Below are 20457 nucleotides of genomic sequence, written 5' to 3' on the forward strand. Positions count from 1 at the left end.
TTATCCCTTTGTCAGAAAGAACAGCTTGCCTTGAAGTTGCTGTTGTAATGAAAACCACTACAGACATGACTGACATTTCAGCAGTACCCTGTACTTTTCCATGACTTACCTTTTTCTAATACATATATTATTGCTGCAAAATATATATAACAAAACATTTGCCATTTTAACCATTTTTAATTATACAATTCTGTAACATTAATTACATTCACCGTGTTCCTTCAAATGACATATTGCATTAGGCAAAACTGCTGCAGAGTACCTTTTTAAAGCGTTACAAAGCAAACATGTCTCCTTGAAGGCTAAAGTGTCCCAACCCAAGCCAAGGCGTTTTCAGTTACCTCATATGCATGCAAAAAATGGACAATTAATAAGGAAGAACAAAGAAGAATTAACACCTTTGAATTACAGTATTGGTGAAGAATATTGAATATACCATGAACTGCAAAAAGAACAAACAAATCTGTCTTGGAAGAAGTACAGCCAGAATGCTCCTTAGAAGCAAGGATGGTGAGACTACATCTCACGTACTTTGGACTTGTTGTCAGGAGGCATCAGTCCCTGGAAAAGGACATCAATGCTTGGTGTAGAGGATTGAATTGTGCCCCCTAAAATATGTGTCAACATGGTTAGGCCCATTGTGGTTTTCTTCCATTTTGTGATTTTCCTATGTGTTATAAATCATAATCTCCACCTTTTGTTAAAGAGGGCTAGGTTGGGATGTAACACTCCTGCTCATGTCATACCCCTGATCCAATGTAAAGGGAGTTTTCTTTCTCGGGTGTGGCCTGTACCACCTTTTTATCTTACAAGACATAAAAGGAAAAGGAAGCAAGCAGAGTGTGGGGACCTCATACCACCAAAAAAGCAGCACTGGGAGCAGAGCACATCCTTTGGACCTGGGATCTCTGCACCTGAGGAGCTCCTCATCCAGGAGAAGATTAATGGCAACGACCTTCTTCCAGAGGCGACGGAGAGAGAAAGCCTTCTCCTGGAGCTGACAGCCTAAATTTGGACTTGTAATCTACTAAACTGTGAGGGAATAAAATTTCTCTTTGTTAAAAAGCCATCCATTTGTGGTATTTCTGTTATAGCAGCACTAGATGACTAAGAAATTTCGTAAAGTAGAGGGTCAGCAAAAAAGAGGAAGACCCCCAAGGAGATGGATTGACACAGTAGTTGCAGCAATGGGCTTAAGCATAACAACGATTGTGAGAGTGGTGCAGGACCAAGCAGTGTTTCATTCTGTTGTACATAGTAGGGTCATTCTTGAGTTGGAACTGACTCAATTACTAATAGCTCCCTCTTTCACTCTCAGTGGTGTCCAGTTTGGGTGACAAATTATAACATTAACTACCTGATATTTTTGTTACCATATGCAAATGGGGGTACATTGCTCATCATATCCAGCAGAAGGGTGCTCTCCTAGAAAAACAAGAACTTATCTGTAAGTCCCCAACAAATCTCCCATCTATTTGACCCAAGTTATAGCATAAAGGATGAAATTTTCCTTAGCTCAAAGAAACCATCCCTGGAGCTGGGGTCAAATCCTAAGGCATATGGGTTGCATTGAAAAGGGATGGACACTTGAATAACACAGGTTCTATTAGGAAAGAGGGATGCTGAATGCAGACTGGAACTGCCACAAACCACATTCTTAATAATGAGCCTACTTCTTATAGATAACATTGTGAAGAATGGGAATTTTAACTGCATGGTTAAAATCAGGAAAGGTGTGTGTCGGGGTTGTATCTTTTGACCATAATTATTCAATCTGTATGCTGAGCAAATAATCAGAGAAGCTGGATTATATGAAGAAGAACAGGCCATCGGGATTGGAGGGGAAGACTCATTAACAACCTGTGCTATGCAGATGACACAACCTGGCTTGCTGAAAGTGAAGAGAACTTGAAGCACTTACTGATGAAACTCAAAGACCACAGCCTTCAGTGTGTATTACACCTCAACATAAAGAAAACAAAAATCTATTCACAACTGGACCAATAAGCAACATCATGATAAATGGAGAAAATATTGAAGTTTTCAAGGATTTCATTTTACTTGGATCCACAGTCAACACCCAGGGAAGCAGAAATCAAGAAATCAAAAGGCTCATTGTATTGAGCAAAGCTGCTACAAAAGCACTCTAAAGTGTTGAAAAGCAAAGATATCACCTTGAAGACTAAGGTGCACCTGGCCCAAGCCATGATGTTTCTAATCACTTCATATGCATGCAAAAGCTGGGTGATGAATAAGGAAGACCGAAGAAGAATTGACACATTTAAATTGTGGTGTTGGTGAAGAATATTGAATATATCATGGAATGCCAAAAGAATGAACAAATCTGTGTTGGAGGGCATACAGCCAGAGTGCTCCTTAGAAGCAAAGATGGTGAGATTATGTCTCACATACTTTGGACATGCTATCAGGAGGGATCATTCCCTGGAAAAGGACATCATGCTTGGTAAAGTAGAGGGCCATCGAAAAAGGGGAAGACTCTCAGTGAGATGGATGGACACAGAGGCTGTAGCAATGGACTTAAGCATCACAAAGATTGTGAGGATGGTGCAGGATCGGCAGTGTTTCCTTCTGTTTTACATAGGGTTGCTGTGAGTTGGAAGTGACTCAACGGGACCTAACAACACCACTTCTTACTCATAATAATTTGTCAAAAAACTGTATGATAAAGTCTTACGCTGTACTGATAGTAAGGCTTCACAGAAGTATAACCACCATATAAAAGACTTCCATGCAAGGTAAGGATGGCACTTTATTACCTCTGTGTCCTTAGCACTAAGCTTAGAACTCTAAAGCCATAGCTGTTTGGTATATATTTGTTGACCGAAAAACCAACTCACATACCTCTGATTCAAATTTACCCCAAGGGCATAACAAAGTTAATGCAAAAACTTCAAATGAAAAATACTGATTCTCCCTTACAGATCACGTTAGAAGTCTCTGTTCTATGAAAATAGTCAAAATCTTCCCATAACATTATCATTTCTGAGCATTCATCAAGTAGAAGTATTATACCTACTGAACTATTTATCTGAATGCGTTCCATTCTTATCTCCCCGAGCCTGGGTTTGGGAAACTCTGGTGGCATAGTGGTTAAGTGCTACAGCTGTTAACCAAAAGGTTGGCAGTTCGAGGCCACCAGGTGCTCCTTGGAAACTCTATGGTTCAGTTCTATTCTGTCCTATTGGGTTGCTATAAGTTGGAATCATCTGTGTTTCAATTATCCATGGAAACATGCTGTAGTCCTTGTGGTTGTTGTTGTTTCTATTTAGCATCTTTCCCTTTGCATTGTGGCTATGCCTTTAAATGTCTGATTCATTCAATCACTACAATATACAATACATAGTATTGACCACCCAGTGGGTTCTGCAAACAATTTAGGAACTATAGAAACCTTAGTGATAGCAGAAGTCATCCTTGCTTTCATAGTCATTACTTATATTCTTATAAAAGACAGCCATTAAATTGTTGTTGTTAGTTGCCCCAGAGTCGGTTCCAACTCATAGTGACCCTATGCACAGCAGAACAAAACACTGCAGCCACTGTGACAATCCATTTCATTGAGGGTCTTCGTCTTTTTCGCTGACCCTCTGCTTTACCAAGCATGATGTCCTTCTCCAGGGACTGATCCCTCCTGACAACATGTCCAAAGTATGTGAGGCACAGTGTCACCATCCTAGCTTCCAAGGAACACTCTCATTGTGCTTCCTCCAGGACAGATTTGTTCGTTCTTTTGACAGTCCATGGTATAGTCGATATTCTTCTCCAATATCGAAATTCAAAGGCATCAATTCTTCTTTGATCTTCCTTTTTCACTGGCCAGCTTTAACATGCATTTAAGGTGGTTAAAAACACCATGGCTTGGGTCAGGTGGACCTTAGTCCTCAAGGTGACATCTTTGCTTTTCAACACTTTAAAGAGATCTCTTGCCAACGATTTGCCCAATGCCACGTGTCTTTTGATTTGTTGACTGCTGCTTCCATGGGTGTTGATTGTGGATCCAAGTAAAATGAAATCCTTGACAACTTCAATCTTTTCTCCATTTATCATGATGTTGCTTATTGGTTCAGTTGTGAGGGTTTTTCTTTTCTTTATTTGAGGTGTAATTCATACTGAAAGCTGTGGCCTTCGATCATCGGTAAGTGCTTCAAGTCTTCTTCAATTTCAGCAAGCAAGGCTGTGTCATCTGCATAACCTAGGTTGTTAATGAGCCTTCCTCCAATCCTGATGCCCCATTCTTCTTCATATAGTCCAGCTTCTCAGATTATTTGCTTAGCGTATAGACTGAATATGTATGGTGGAATGATACAACCCTGACACACACTTTTCCTGACTTTAAACCTCTCAGTATCCTCTTGTTCTGTTCAAACCCCTTGATCCATGTGTAGATTCCTCATAAGCACAATTAAGTGTTCCAGAATTCCCATTCTCTGCAATGTTATCCATAATTTGTTGTGACCCGCACAGGTGAATGCCTTATCATAGTCAATAAAACACAGGTAAACATGTTTCTGGTATTCTCTGCTTTCAGCCAGGAACCATCTGACATCAGCAATGATATCCCTGGTTCCATGTTCTCTTCTAAATTTGGCTTGAACTTCTGGCAGTTCCTGTTGATATTTGGCTGCAGCTGCTTTTGAATGGTCTTCAGCAAAATTTTGCTTGCATATGATATTAATGATATTATTCAATAATTTCTGAATTTGGTTGGATCGCCTTTCTTGGGAACAGGCATAAATATTGATCTCTCCCAGTCGGTTGGCCAGTTACCTGTCTTCCAAATTTCTTGGCATAGACAAGTGAGCATTCCCAGCACTGCATTCATTTGTTGAAACATCTCAATTGGCCTTCCATCAATTCCTGGAGTCTTGTTTTTCACCCGTGCCTTCAGTGCAGCTTGGACTTCTTTCTTCAGTAGCATCACTTCCTGATTATATGTTACCTCCTGAAATGTTTGAATGTCGACCAATTCTTTTTGGTATAGTGATTCTGTGTATGCCTTCCATCTTCCATTACATTAGTGAGTACCTGATATGCTAGTAATTTATAGGTGCTGTGAGAACGAGAAAAATATAAGGAGGACTGGGAGTGTAGGAGAGGGATGGGGAAAATGTCACTCTTTTATAACAGGCTGTCAGGACAATGCCTTTTAGAAACACTGACCCTTGAGGAGAACCATGCCATGTGGATAATTGTGGAGAGTGTTTAGAGCTCCTGAGGTTCTGTTGTACATCAGGTCTCTGTGAGTTGGAACCCACTTGATGGCACCAAGCAACAGTAAGATTCATAGCCATGAAGTATTCATCTATATGTGCCGGTGCTTAGCACAACACTTGCAAGTCAGAACTCAGTAAAGGTTTGCAGAATGCCTCCAGCTTTTTCAATTACTCCTTATAGTACAGTGTTTAACATTCTGGTCCCAATGATGAGATTAATGTTATTTCTGATGTCAGAACAAAGCAAAAATGAAAAGCTTCCAACCTCTCCTCTGACTATACACATGACAAACATGCTAGGCTTAACCTGACCTTCAGTAATAGCAACAAAGCCACAGAGGGCACACCATTAGCTAATGGTCTTCTCTTTTTCCTAATGGTTAATTCAAAGAAAGCCTAAATGCATGTGACCCCATTTTAAACCCTTGTATGCTGGTCACTTCTGTGCTTTATGATATGAAGGAAGCAACACCTAATATAATCATATAATGACTTCAGGAATTACCAATTGTAGGGTGCACCCATTCTAAACCAATCCAAACCTGTGCGGTCGAGTGGATTCCGACTCATAGCGGCCTTATAGATCAGAGTAGGACTGCCCCATAGGGTTTCCAAGGCTTGTTTTTTTTAGTCTTTACAGGAGCACACTGCCATATCTTTTTCCCGCACATCCATTCAAGAGTAAGTAATAAATACTGCTGCAATTTTGTAGTGGGTACATCAGTCTGGCTAGATAATATTTTTCTAAGTTGTTCTTAGATTTTTTGTATAAGTATGTGGAAATCCACTTGCCTTGAAATCACTCTTTGTTGGATAAACAGGCAATCTGAACTATTATGCAAATCTGACCTTCTAGGAAGTGGAGGAACAAAAAAAAAAAATCAGCTGTCCAAGAGTATTTTGCCTACACTTCGTTTTTGAATAAAGAAGCAAATCTGAGTAATCAAGCGCCAATAAAATAATCAAAATCATCATTTTCATTGTGCTGGGTAGGATCTGCATGAAATATGTTTTCCTATCATTTAACTTTCAGCCTCTTTGTACTCTTAGATGTGTCTTTTCTAAAAAGCATTTCATTGGATTTCATTTTGGCAGTTGTTATCCTTGTGTTATCTAGTTTGGTACTATTTGTATTTTTGAATGGAGAATTTAATCCTCTTATATTTGAAATGATTATGTATATATTTCCATTGAAATGTGTCATCATCTTTCGTACTTCTTATTTGTCCTATCTGTTCCATGATTCTTTTCTCCTTTTGTATTAATGTTTATTGTTCCACTCTTCCCTCTGGTAGAATTTAAACTGATGCTCTATTTTGACTGTTTTAGGGTTACCTAAGAAATTACAACAGGCATACCTTATTTAATACAATTACACTGTACCCAGACCACACAGACCTTCAGAACACTTTGCTTTCATCTCTGCCCCTTCGGACATAGTAATAAGGTTGTTATTTAATTGCATTTTATTTATTTTAACCGCACAAATATTATTATAATTTTATAGCACTTTTTTTTTCTCATAGATAGTATGCATGCATCTTATTAACATTTCTACTTCCTTCTCTGTCTCCATTATTGGGGCTGGAACTGGAAGCCTTAGACACATTTTTTGGGCTCAATTACCAGCAGAGTTCTAGTTTAAGTTCCACCATCAATAGGCATGCCCTATAGGATTGGAAGACATGTGAGAGGCAGACACTATCATTGCTCTGGCAGGGAGGGCAGGTACATGGATTTTGACCTATGGAAGACATGAGGTCTTACCAGTGACTTTTGCAAGTATGACATTTTTAGGCAACTTCCTACAAGTTACCCCATGCAGAGAGCTATGCAACTGAGGCAATTAACAGTTGTGTCCTACTATTTCTGCTATTTATAATGTGCTTAGTCTTAAAAGAAGTGAGGATGCTCCTTAGAAGTGAGGATGGCAAAACTTTGGCTCGCTTGCTTTGGACTTGTCATCAGGAAAGACCAGTCACTAGATGGGACATCATGTTTGGTAGAGGGCCAGTAAAAAGGAGGAAAAACCTCAATGAGATGGACTGACACAATAGCTGCAACAATGGATAAAACATACCAAGGATCATGCGAGTGGCAGAGGACAGGACAATATTCTGCTCTGTTATATATAAAATCGCCATGAGTCAGAAGCGGCTCTGCAGCAACAACAACAATCTCTGTCAAGCAGTTTCTCCAACATTCACTAATCCAATTATTTTAAAGTTCTCTAAGTCTTTATTTCTCCTGGTGTAAGTTCCTTCCTTTTTGAAATGCCTTGAGTCCTTTATCGTTCCTGAGGGTGTGTCCAAAATAAGTGCACTGAAGTCTCAGACAATATTCTGTAATCCATAAGGTCACTGCCTAGTTGTTGGAAGTAGATCATCAGGACTTTCTTTCTAGTCTGTCTTAGTCTGTAAGCTGTACTGAAACCTGTCCTACATGGGTGACCTTGCTGGTATTTGAAATATTGGTGGTATAGCCTCCAGCATCACAGCAGCATAAGCCACCACTCTATGACAAATGGGTGGTAGGAAATGATAGTACTACATTTTAGAACAAGGAAAATAGGAACATTTGAATAAACAAAATAGCTTAACAGTTATGGAAAAAGGCTGAGATATGACTAGTAGACCTTACCCTACCTCAAACTATCTAGTAAGAAAGGAAAAGACTTATTCAAACTATCTAGTAAGAAAGGAAAAGACTTATTCATAGAGGTACTCATAAAAAAAATTTTTTTTTGATTATGCCTCCCAAAGATTAAGAAGTCACAATGTATCAGTAACAGCATTTTGTGAATGAATTACTTGCTTACTTGCTTAATGTTGTTATACTAAATTGGGTGGGCCTGGGGAACTGGGCAGCACACCAGCAGGCGGCCATTCTATCAGTCCTGTGATGGGCACAAAGGTGAAAGGGAATCATCCCCTGGACAGACCTATCCTAAGCTCTCTGCCTTTGTTTGTGCCTATGGAAAGTTTAATACTGACTCTGGTTTCCAAGCAAGATAGCCTCATGACTGAGAATCAAGTTGAATCATTTTGTAAACCAGGATCTGAACAAATTCCGGATGGCAATTTTGTATTTTAATGATTACATACAAAATGTTCTGATGCCAAAGCTCAGACAGTTGTATGTTTGCCAAAGACTGGACACTCATTGAGAAGAGATTCAGTCCACTTACATTTCTATTCCAAGTCCTTGGTGCAATGCAACAACAACCACCAAAAAAAAAGCAGTTGTGTAGAGTCAACTCTGCCTCATGGTGACCCTGTGTGTCACAGTAGAACTGTGCTCCATATGGTTTTCATTGGCTGGTTTTTCAGAATTAGCTCACCAGGCTTGTCTTCCAAAGAACCTCCGGATGGACCCAAACCTCTACCCTTTTGGTTAGCAGCCAAGCATGTTAATTGACCACCCAGGGACTTCCGCTCAGCATCCTAGTAACATGCAATCCACTTCTGACAGAAAGATGTTGACTGTTCATGTGGTGCTTTGGCCAGGAATTGAACCCAGATTACCTGCATGGAAGGCAAAAATTCTACCAGGGAACCACCAATGCCTCACAATTAAGTTGAGGGTCCTAAATCCAGTATGGCTAGTGTTCTTATATGAAGAGAAGGACACAGAAACAGACACATATTAAGGAAAGATGGCCATATGATGACGAAGACAGAAATTGGGTGATGCAATTTCAATCCAAGGAATGCCAAGGTTTGCCGCAACCACCAGAAGCTAGAAGCAGCAAAGAAGGATTCTTTCCTAGAGCCTTCAGAGAGAGCATGGCTATGCCCATACTTTGATTTCACTCTTGCAGCCTCCGGAAATGTGAGAGAATAAATTTTAGTTGTTTGAAGCCGCACAGCTTAAGGTAATTTGTTGAGGCAGCCCTAGGTAACTCATACCAAACACAAACAAACAAAAAACAGCAAAAAACCCATTGCCATTGAGTCGATTCCAAATCTAGCAACCCTATAGGACATAGTAGAGCTGCCCCATAGGGTTTTCAAGGAGTGGCTGGTATATTCCAACTGGAGACCCTTTGGTTAGCAACCTGAGCTCTTAACAACTGTGCCACCAGGGGTTCCTTAAAGAAACTCGTACAGTAACACATTAGTTCAATAAGAATGTATGGAGCCCTATACCCAGAATTAGGATGACAAAAATCTGCCATTGAAAATCCTGTGGAGCACAGTTCTGCTCTGACACACATGAGGTTGTCACAATTCAGAATCGACTCAATGAGGCTGGAGATTTGAATGTCACCCTGAACCCTAAAAATTCTGTAAGGACACTTGTGATATGGCCCAGGTGCACCTGGTCCCTCAGGTATGCTCATGCTTTTGTTGCATTCTCTCGTTTCTTGGAAAAGCGTCATGTTGCAGATTTTTCCCCATATGAATCAATCCCATGTTCCTTTGAGGGGAGAAGCTTTGGAAACCCTGACAAAGACTATCACTTAGAATCTCTGCCCTGCCATTGCCTCATTGTGCAAACAAGCTACTCCCTTCCTTTCTCTGATAATGTAATTTTTTATTGTACAAATATGTACAACACTTTTGCCATGTCAACATTTTCCCTAGGTGTACAATTTAGTGATAGCAATTATATTGCTCATGTTGTGCCACCATCAAGACAATGTGCTTGAGTTTCTGTGTTTTAACTTATAAAATGGAGAACAAAATAAGTGCACAAGGAGGTTGTAAGAATCAAATAGGGAGCACTAAAAAAAGTAAAAATAAAAAGTCTCTGGATAGTGCTCATAACTAGAAGACAGGTGAGAGATCACTGCAGACCTTTTGTTCTGGGAATGCACAATGGCTTATCATATCATGCCCTTGCAAAAATATTGTCCTTTTTTATAATAACAAGTAGAATTCCATTGTACCATTGTAAAGAGTTGTAAAATAGTAATTATCATTATTAAAGATTGTCTTAGTCACCTAGTGCTGCTATAACAGAAATACCACAAGTGGCTGGCTTTAACAAAGAGAAATTTATTCTCTCAGAGTCTAGTAGGCTAGAAGTCTGAATTCAGAGTGTTAGCTCCAGGGGAAGTCTTCACTTTCTGTTGACTCTGGAGGAAGGTCCTTGTCATCAGTCTTCCCTGGACTAGGAGCTTCTCAACGCAGAGACCCCAGGTCCAAAGGATGTGCTCTGCTCCTGGCGCTGCCTTTATTGCTGGTATGAGGATCCCCTGTCTCTCTGCTTTCTTTTCTCTTTTACATCTCAAAAGAGATTGGCTTAAGACACAACCTGATCTTGTACATTGAGTCCTGTCTTATTAACATAACTTCTTCTAATGCTGCCTCATTAGCATCATAGAGTTATGATCCACAACACATAGAAAATCACATCAGATGACAAAAAGGTAGACAATCACACAATACTGGGAATCATGGACTAGCCAAGTTGACATACACTTTTGGGGGATACAATTCAATCCATGACAATAGTCAGACGTGTTATGTATTTGTATATTTGCATGTTTTTCCTTTACCTTATCATCACATCTGTCAGTGTTCCTTTATGGCTATCTTTGCACTTTGAGATGGATGCTGCTCCTCCCTGATCAGCAGACACTGATGCTCTTGTAAAGCGCACTCATTTGGCAGTGGAGGAAATGGAATACGTGTCCAATTGTCTCCATGAACAACTGCTTCCTTTGCCATGAGGCAAGAAAAAATGGATGGTGCCCAGCTACTGTCACTGAACAATTAGATCAAGGACTCTATAGAAGAATCCTGATCAAAAGGGGGGATGAGGAATAGAATTTCAAATTCTCATGAAATTCACACTTTCTGGAGCCCTTGAAGCCAGATGACCCCTAAACTATTACCCTGAGGAATCCTTAAACCTTAAACCGAAACTATCACCTGAAGTCATCTTTGAGCTAAATAATTGTTTAGCCTAATTAGAAAAGGATGTCTGCATTTAATATTATACTCTTTTAAAGAATGATCTACATGTGATCAAACTGTTAATAGCAACATGAAAAGATGGTGATGAGAAGCTTAGGGGGGGTAGTAACTTTGTATTGATGATAGTGAAAGTTTAGAAAAGGTTGTTGAGAAAAATGTCATGAATTGAAGAATATAATCAATGTTACTGAATTGTACATGTAGAAATTGCTGAAGTGGTGTATGTTTTGTTTTATATTTTTTCACCAAAACTTTTTAAAAAAGACCTCTGTGTTGGTCTGTGGTCATCTGTTGGCTATTTCAATTACGGAAGCAGTGCATGAAGAGCCTGCACTCTGAACATGATGTCATCAGAAGGAAGAAAGGAATTGAGTCAGGAAAGAGCCATGCATCTTGAAAACAATCTTTTGGTGTGGATTAAATGTTACATTTGAGTGGAGAAGGGTGTACTATTGGGGAACGAGCAAATGAGAGTACAGCTGAAAATTCAAGGAAGGCAAATTTGACACTGTATCGCAAGAGGTTTGGAGAACTGGTTATTAGGTCTCTGTGTCTTGACAAAGACAAATATGTTAATAAATCATAGGAAGAATGTTTGCTAAGAGCAGGAAATTTCAAAAACTGGATATCTAGAGAAAAGGGGGCCCTGGCTGTAGGATTGCTTTCTCCTACCAGAAAAGGCAAACAGATTTTCATGAAAAAAAATATATATATATATATATATATATAACTGAAGAACAATTATATTTCTGGCCATGGCACATGGCACAGATTCCAATGTTTAACCTAGACATTGATCTCATTGCTGTTCTTTTGGTTGATTACAAAAATTAAAGAAGTATCTCCTAGTTCTAGATCATTTGTCAGCCCAAATCTAAAATAGTCCTGTATTCTGCAGAGCTTGATATATTCTTGACCCTCATAGGCAAGGTTTTACATCCTTTTGTTTTGTTTTTGGACATCTTCCTTTAGCATCCCATCCATTCAGTTGATACTCCAGTCTTAAAAGTTATTTGATTACTTCCACGCTTGTTCCCTTACTGATTCACCTAATATTTATTGAGAGCTTACTTGTGCCATACACGGTGTCAAGCACTCAGAATGTAGCAGTTAACAAACCTCTGTCCCCTTGGAACTTCTATTCCAATGAAGGGAGACATTCAAAATATATGTGAACTGACAGATATTAGAGAAGTGAAGAAAATTGAGCAAAGTGATGAGTTTGAATGACTGTCCTACACCTTTGACTAGAATGGTCAGGGAAGGTCCATCTGAGGAAGTGGAAAGCTGAATAAAGTGAAGTAAAATTCCATGGAAACATTGGGAGGGGGGTAGAAGAATGAAACAGGAAGAATGAAGAGCAAATGTGAAGGATCCAAAAGAGAGATGCTCTTGATTCAGTAAGAACAAAAACAAGGCTAGGGAATGTGAATAAGGGCTTGGTGGTTCAGTGGTAGAATTCCCACCTTCCATGTAGGATACCTGGGTTCAATTCCTGACAATGCACCTCATGTACACCCACCACCCACCTGTCACTAGAGGCTTGTGTATTGCTGTGACACTGAGCAGGTTTCAGTGGAATTTCCAGACTAAGATGAACTAGGAAGAAAGGCCTGGGTGCTACTTCTGAAAATTAAAGCCAGTGAAAACCTTGTGATCACAATGGTCTGATCAACAACTGATCATGGGGACGGCACAGTACTGGGGCACCATTTTGTTGTGGATGTAGTCTCCATGAACGGTGTGAAGGGGGCTTACTCAGGGGGAGCTAACGACAGGGAATGAGAGGGAGGGTAAGGGCTGGGTTCTGTAGGGCTTTGTGGTACAGGTGATGCATTGGAAGTTTCTCTGTGTACCCTCACACCTACTCCAACTGCTAAAACTGACCCTGGCTCATCTTTGTATCACATTGTTTACAAATGCTTTCTCATCCAGTCTTTCATTTAATCCCATAAGAACTTTGTGGGCAGAAGTGTTATTCCTATTTTACAAAGGAGCGCACTATACCTAAGGGGATATTATTACTTCACAGGCTGTATGAATGTCTTACATTTTACCAGTCCTTTCACATGCATCATCTTTTTAAATCCTTTTAGCCATCTGGAACAGGCTCTTGTTCAGTCAGGGCTTCAAACAGGTTTGTTGGGTTCAAACACCTGATGAGAATTTGCATTTCTAACAAGTTTTCAGGTGGTACTAATGCTGCTGGTTAGGGACCAATTCTGAAAACCAATAGTAGAGCAGTGGTTTTCAAAATGTGTTATATATAAGTATCACCTGGGGATCTTGTTAAACTGTAGATTCTGATTCAATATATCTGCAGTGGAAATGCAAATTTTCAGCATAGGTTTGAACCAGACTGAACTGGTTTGAAGCCCTGTTCTCAGTGGTAGGAATGTCCTTTTTCCCTCCTCAACCGAGCAAGCTTCTCCTCAATTTGTGCATTCTTTCCTGACATCATTCCCAGTCTCAGGTATCCTCACCTCTGTGTCCCCATAATAGTCCTTGGTAGAACATGTAGACATGCAGACACTGGTCTCACTGTCTGGCTCCCTGACTGGACCTCCAGCTCCTCAGAGGCCCTGACTCTGTCTTTTTATCTTCAGGGACTAGAGAAGTATCTGCCTGTTATATTATTGGGCACAGACAACAAAGGAAATTCAGAGTGGGAATTTCCCCAATTTTAGCTTCTTCTAAAGTGCTTTCTCACCCCAGTTTTGTCCATCATCTCCTGAGGGCTGTCTCCATTAGGTTCTTAAGTAGCTGCTCGAAGGCACTAATGTCTGCTAAGGTTTTAATAGTTGCTAATGATTTCACACAGGAGCCCAGCAAAGTAACATATTTGCATGCTCAGCCTTGGCCTTGTGGAGAGAAATTATTTTAACTCAATGTGATCCAGATTCCAGGCTCTGTGGACTACAGTGTGATGATGTCCATTACTGTCACTTTGTCTAATTTCTGAGAATAGGAAAGATACAGCTTTCACCCTAATTGCTGTTGAGTAAACACACAATTGCAAAAGTGTGTAATAAAATCCTTTTGTGAAAGTGGTCAAGAAATCAAATGGCAGATTGCATTGGCAAAACCTGCTACAAAAGATCTCTTAAAAGTCTTAAAAAGCAAAGGCATCACTTTGATGACTAAGGTGCACCTGACCCAAGCCGAGATATTTTCAGCTGTCTCATAGGCATGGGAGAGCTGGACAATAAAAAAGGAAGACAGAAGAAGAATTGATGTTGGCGAAGAATATTGAATGTACCATGGACTACCAGAAGAATGAGCAAATCTGCCTTAGAAGCACAACAGGAGTGCTCCTTAGAAGCAAGGATGGTGAGACTTCAGCTTATGTAATTTGGACACATCATCAGGAAAGACCAATTCCTAGAAAAGGACATTATGTTTGGCAAACCAGAGGGTCAGTGATAATGAGGGGAACGCTTAATGAGATGATAATGGACTCAAGCTACCAATGATCATGAAGATGGCACAGGACTGGGCAACAATGCGTTCTGATGGCATCTAACAGCAACAGCAGCATGAAAGTCGTGAGCCCAGGGTGCTGTGCCTGGCCACTCCTTGGAAGGGACACTTCTCCATCTTCAAGGTTTGAAGGAGACTTCCAACAGAATGCTTGCACTTCCTTTTTGGCCAAATGCCAGGCACACAGTAGGTGATCAATACATATCTGAAGTTTTGCTTGAAGTAATTTCTAAACAAAGTCTATACAATAAGAATTATTAGATGTGAATATGTGTCTGTGTGTGTCTACATATACTTAAGACAGAGGGGTAGTTGTTTAGAGCGGAGTTTAATTTATTTAAACCCCATAGCACCTGATCTGTTGATAGAATCAGAAGTTCTCTGGCTCTTTGTGATCACCTCTGGACAATGGCAATATAAAACAGCAGTTAGTCTATGGAATTTTTATGACGGTTAAGAGAGAGTAGATGCAAAATATTTAGAACAATTCCTGGACAAGTGTCCTCCACTGTTGCCCTTGCTGTTGTTGTTATGGGGTGAGGCAAGGTAATTTTTAGTGCCGATTAATGATATGTGCAAGAATTCAAAGTTCTTAACTTTATCCGTGGCCCCTGGGTGGTGTAATCGGTTCACTCTTGGCTATTAACAAAAAGGTTGGTGGTTCAAACACACCCAGCGATGCTGGGGAAGAAAGATCTGGTGATCTGCTTCCATAAAGATCATAGCCAAGAAAACCCCATGGAGCTCAGTAGTACTCCATAACACATGAAGTCACCTTGAGTTGGAATCAACTTGACCCAACAGCTTTGGTTTAACTTTATGCATGGAACTTGAGGCCACAAGGGCAGAAATAACTTGTCCCATGATCATGGTGTATTTGGAGAGTTAGAGAACAGGTGTCTTTTGGCTATTCCTCTAGTGAAATCTGTTTAAACAAGGACTGTTTTCTTCCCCCTCCATGTCCAGCTAGCCACTTTTTCCCCTCACCCAACACCATATTGCTCAGAACGTGGGAGACTCACCAGCTACTGACATTCTTACTACTCACATTACAAACCTGGAAGTAGCAGAGGTCCCAGAATCCATGGACAGCTCTCTGAGAAATTAGTTCAGAGAAATGGAGGCATATTAGATAAGCAATCGTACCTCATTCTCTGCCACGTGCTCCTTCATGTGCTGAACAGACAGTCTTAACACACCACACACCAGGAGAATGATTCCCAGGACCATGAAATATTGGTGGTGTGCCTCACAAATCACACATGGTCATGGCCAGTTTGGGTCTGTTCTGCTCACTCCACGCACGTGGATGATTGGTTCTTCATTGAACTTCCAAATTTAGCCATCTTTCAGTGCCGAGAAAATGTGCTATCTCCTAAACCAGTTTATTCTCTCTATCAAGTAAATTACCTTCTCTAAGAAGGCAGATGCTGATGACTAAATAAACTCTTATTACTGATTTCAAATATAAGGGAGAATGATTCTGAAGGTCAGAATGAAGGTTAATGTTGCCTTCTTGGGTATTTCAGGCACCTTGATCCAATTCCATTCTCGTGCACTCTGGCTGCCCCAGAGCCTACAGCCCTCTTGGGAGAGAATCAGCCACAGAGCAGGGTTTAATGACCCTGACAGTCTTTCAGGGCTCCTGTTTGTGCCTCTTGACAGCCGGGTATGAAAAGCTCCCTAGATGCTAGTAAAATAGTATAATCTCAGAGCTGAAAGGCAGCTGGGAAAGCTTCTAATCCAACCTCCTTGTTTTACAAATGGGACTTCAAAGGTCCCTAGAAGGGAACTAAAATTCAGAGAGATGGGGCAAACACATTAGTTACAGAGCTGGAACTAGAACCCAGGAGACTGGACCTCCACCTGGATTGGCTTTTTCCTTTCTCGCAGGACCTCTTCTAGATACCTGCACATTGCACAGTGTAAAATGGAAGTTCAGATGGCCAAATGCCATAGTATCTTAGCAGGAGGGAATTCAAAGGGGAGAAATATCATTATTAACTGGGAACCTAATAGAGAGCACTACCTGGGGGAGAGGATGTAAAGATGGGCCTTGAATGATTGGGAGAGAGTTCCTACCTCCATGCACAGAGGTTGTCATTTCATAGCAGCAGCGTGGTTTTGAGGCTCTCACATTACCTGATCGATGTTACCCTTGTGCAGCCATATGGTTCCTCACAATTTTTACCCAGTTTATGGAATGAGAAAAGTAAAGCTCAGAAAGGATTTAAAAAAAAAAAAAAAAAGGATAAAGCAACTTATCTGTTATATATGAGAAGGATCCCTGGTGGTGCGGTGGTTAAAGCTCTTGGCCACTAACCGAAAGGTCGGTGGTTTGAACCCGCCAGCTGCTCTGTGGGAGAAAGCTGTGGTAGTCAGTTTCTCTAAAGATTAATGCTTTGGAAACTGTGTGGGGCAGGTCTACCCCATGAGTTGGAATAGACTCGATGGCAATGGGTGCTCCTGGGTGGTACAAGCGGTTAAGCTTCTGGCTGCTAACTGAAAAGTTGAAGGTTCTGGGCAACTCAGAGGCAACTCAGAAGAAAGGCCTGGTGATCTGCTTCCAGAAAATCAGCCACTAAAAATCCTATGGAGCTCATTTCTAACACATGAGGTCGCCACAAGTCAAAGTAGACTTGATGGCAACTGACTTTTTGTTTTGTTTTGTTATTATATATAAGATTCAAGTTTGTGTTCCAGGTTTTATGAAATTAAGAAAGGTATTTATTTTGTGCTGCAGTGTCAGTCCTAAATATTAAAAAAAATATAGTTTACCATAACTGGAAAATAGGTAAGACTGTTGATGTAAAATTTATATTTGGCAAAATGCATTGATGTTAAGTGTAGAGTTTGATTTTTCAAAAACTCATGCACCCACGTAACCTATATACTAACAAGACACAATATTTTCATCAGCCCAGAAGGACTTATATGTCTCTTGTAAATCGGTTCCCACCACCACCCCATCCTCCAGGCAGCCACTGATTGCTGTCACCAGGGATAAGTTTTGCCTGTGGTAGAATGCTCTAAGTACAAAAACGAAACGAAACAATCCATTGCCATCTAGTCAATTCCGACTCATATGACGCTACAGTTATATTTATAATGTTCTCTTTTGTGTCTTCCTTTTTCACTTAGCATGTTATTTTTGAGATTTGTCCACATTGTTGCATGCATCAGTAGTTTGTTCTTTTTAATTGATGGTTACTAGTCCAGCGTATGGCCGAGCTCTGGTGGCGAAGTGGTTAAGAGCTACGGCTGCTAACCAAAAAGTCAGCAGTTTGAGTCCACCAGCTGCTCCTTGGAAACCCTATGGGGCAGTTCTACCCTGTCCTATAGGATCACTAGGAGTCAGAACCGACTTGACAACACCTAACAACAACAACAGTCCATGGTGTGAATTTATTACTCTCTATTCATCCATTCTCCTTTGATGACTATTTGGAGATGTTTTCAGTTTTCAGGTTATATGAATAAAGACGCTGTAATCATTCTCGTAGAAGTCTTCTTTGTTTACATGTTTAATTTCTCCTGCGTAAATACCAAGCAGTGGATTTGCTGGGCCATAACGATAACCAACGCAGCCAGGAGCTGCTTTGTCATTTCCGGATGGAAGGAAGGAAGGAAATACCTGCTGGGATTTTGACTGGAGTTGTTTTGAAGCTATCCATTTATTTGTGAGAAGCAAAATCTTAGCAATACTGAGTCTTCCAATTCATGAACATGGCCTATCCCTCTGTTTATTTAAGTCCACTTTCATTTCTCTCTGCAATGATTTATGTTTTTTAATCTAGAGGTCTTACACACCTTTAATTAAATCTACCCCTAGTATTTTATGATTTTGATGCTTTTATAAATGCTGCTTTATTTTTTAAATTTTACTCTGAAAGTGTTTGTTAATTAGTTTTTATATATTGACTTTGTGTCCTGAGTATTTGTAAAATTTACTTATGAGATATAGTTTTTTTTGTTCTTTTCCCGTAGTATAGTCCTTAGAAATTTACACACATTCTATTAATGCGGCAAATTATGTTGGTTGGTTTCTGAATGCTAAGCCAACCTTGAATTTCCAGGATGAACTATATTTGGTCTTGATGTATTATTCCTTCTCATATCTTGTTGAATTGGATTTACTAATATTTGAGTCTATTTTCATGGAGGATATTTTTTTATTGACATACAATTCTGTCTTCTTGCAGTGTTGCATCTGTCTTTGGTATTAGGGATCTATATGTTGGTCTCATGAGTTGGTCTTTACCTGTGCCCTTATTTTGAGTTTGAGTAAAATTTATATTTTTATTTTGTGAATAAGGCTGTAATTCACTGATGAAACTATTTGGGTATGGAGTTTTCCTCTGGAGAAGCTTGTTCTCACATTTCGTATTTTTTCATCAGTTTTGTAATCTGAGTCTTTAAAGGAATTTGTCTATTAAATCTAAGCTGTTGAATTTATTGGCAGATGTTCGGTCATAGCCAGCCCTTATTACTTTTTAATGTCCTTAGATCTGATGTGATTTCTCTTCCAACATTCCTGGTAATCATAATGTATGTGCTTTATTGATCAGTCTCTCTAGGAGAATATATATTTTCTTTACCCACTTGCCTGTTTTTGCTTTATTTATTTAGTCTTTTTATTTATTGTTTTCCTTTTGTCTAAATATTTTGAGTTTATTTGTTCTTTTTTAGCTTTGTAAGGTGGGCATTTATATCATCAGTTTTACCATCTTCTTTATTTTTTAATGTAACCATTTGAAGGTATAGGTTTACCTCCTAAGCACTTCTTTAGCTGCATCCCACAAAATTCAATATATTGTACCTTCATTGTCATTCCTGATTTCTTCTTTGTCCCATGGATTATTTGAAAAGCAATTCCAAGTATTTGGATATTTTCTACACATCTCTTTGTTATTAATCATTTCGAATTTAATGCTGTTTTTCATCAGAGAACATACTGTACATGGTTTTAATACCCTGACATTTATTGAGAATTATTTTATGGCCCTACATATGGTATATCTTGATTATAGATCTATGTGAACTTGAAAATAACGTGTATTCTGTAACACATTACATCACTAAGGATTTAGAAGACCTGAATAAAATATCAACCAAAATAACCTACCTGACATTTAAAGAACATCGTATCAGTAGGGATATAATGTATCAGGAGGGACCCGTCCCTAGAGAAGGACATCATGTTTGGTAAAGTAGAGGTTCACTGAAAAAGAGGAAGACCTCAATAAACATTGTCACAGTGGCTGCAACAATGGGCTCAAACATAACAAAGATTGTGAGGATAGGACAGGACCAGGCAGTGTTTTTTTCTGCTGTATGTAGGCTCTCTTTGAGTCGGAACTGACTATACATCACCTAATAACAACAACAATGACATTCGTATTTGACAAAGTAGACTTAAAAGTAAAAAATATTACCCTTTATAGTGATAAAGATGGCAGTTTCAAATTGACAAAAGGGTCAACTTATGAAAAGGATATATAGCTCTCACTTAATAAGAAAGCTTAATTATACATAACAAATTTAATGATATTAAATATAGAAATAGCAATTTCTACAATAACAGATTTTAACTCTTTAAGTAGACAAGAAAGTAAGAGTTTAGAAGATTTAAACAAAAATATCAACTAAAATAACCTACTTGATATTTACAGAACATTATATCAGTAGTGATATTTGTTTATGTTTGAGCCCATTGTTGCAGCCACTATGTCAATATTTTGTCAAGGGTCTCCCTCTTTTTCACTGAAACTCTACTTAACCAAGCATGAGGTCCTTCTCCGGGAACTGGTCCCTCCTGA

Source organism: Elephas maximus, chromosome 15 (genome assembly GCF_024166365.1).
Source record: "Elephas maximus indicus isolate mEleMax1 chromosome 15, mEleMax1 primary haplotype, whole genome shotgun sequence".
NCBI classification, from domain to species: domain Eukaryota; kingdom Metazoa; phylum Chordata; class Mammalia; order Proboscidea; family Elephantidae; genus Elephas; species Elephas maximus.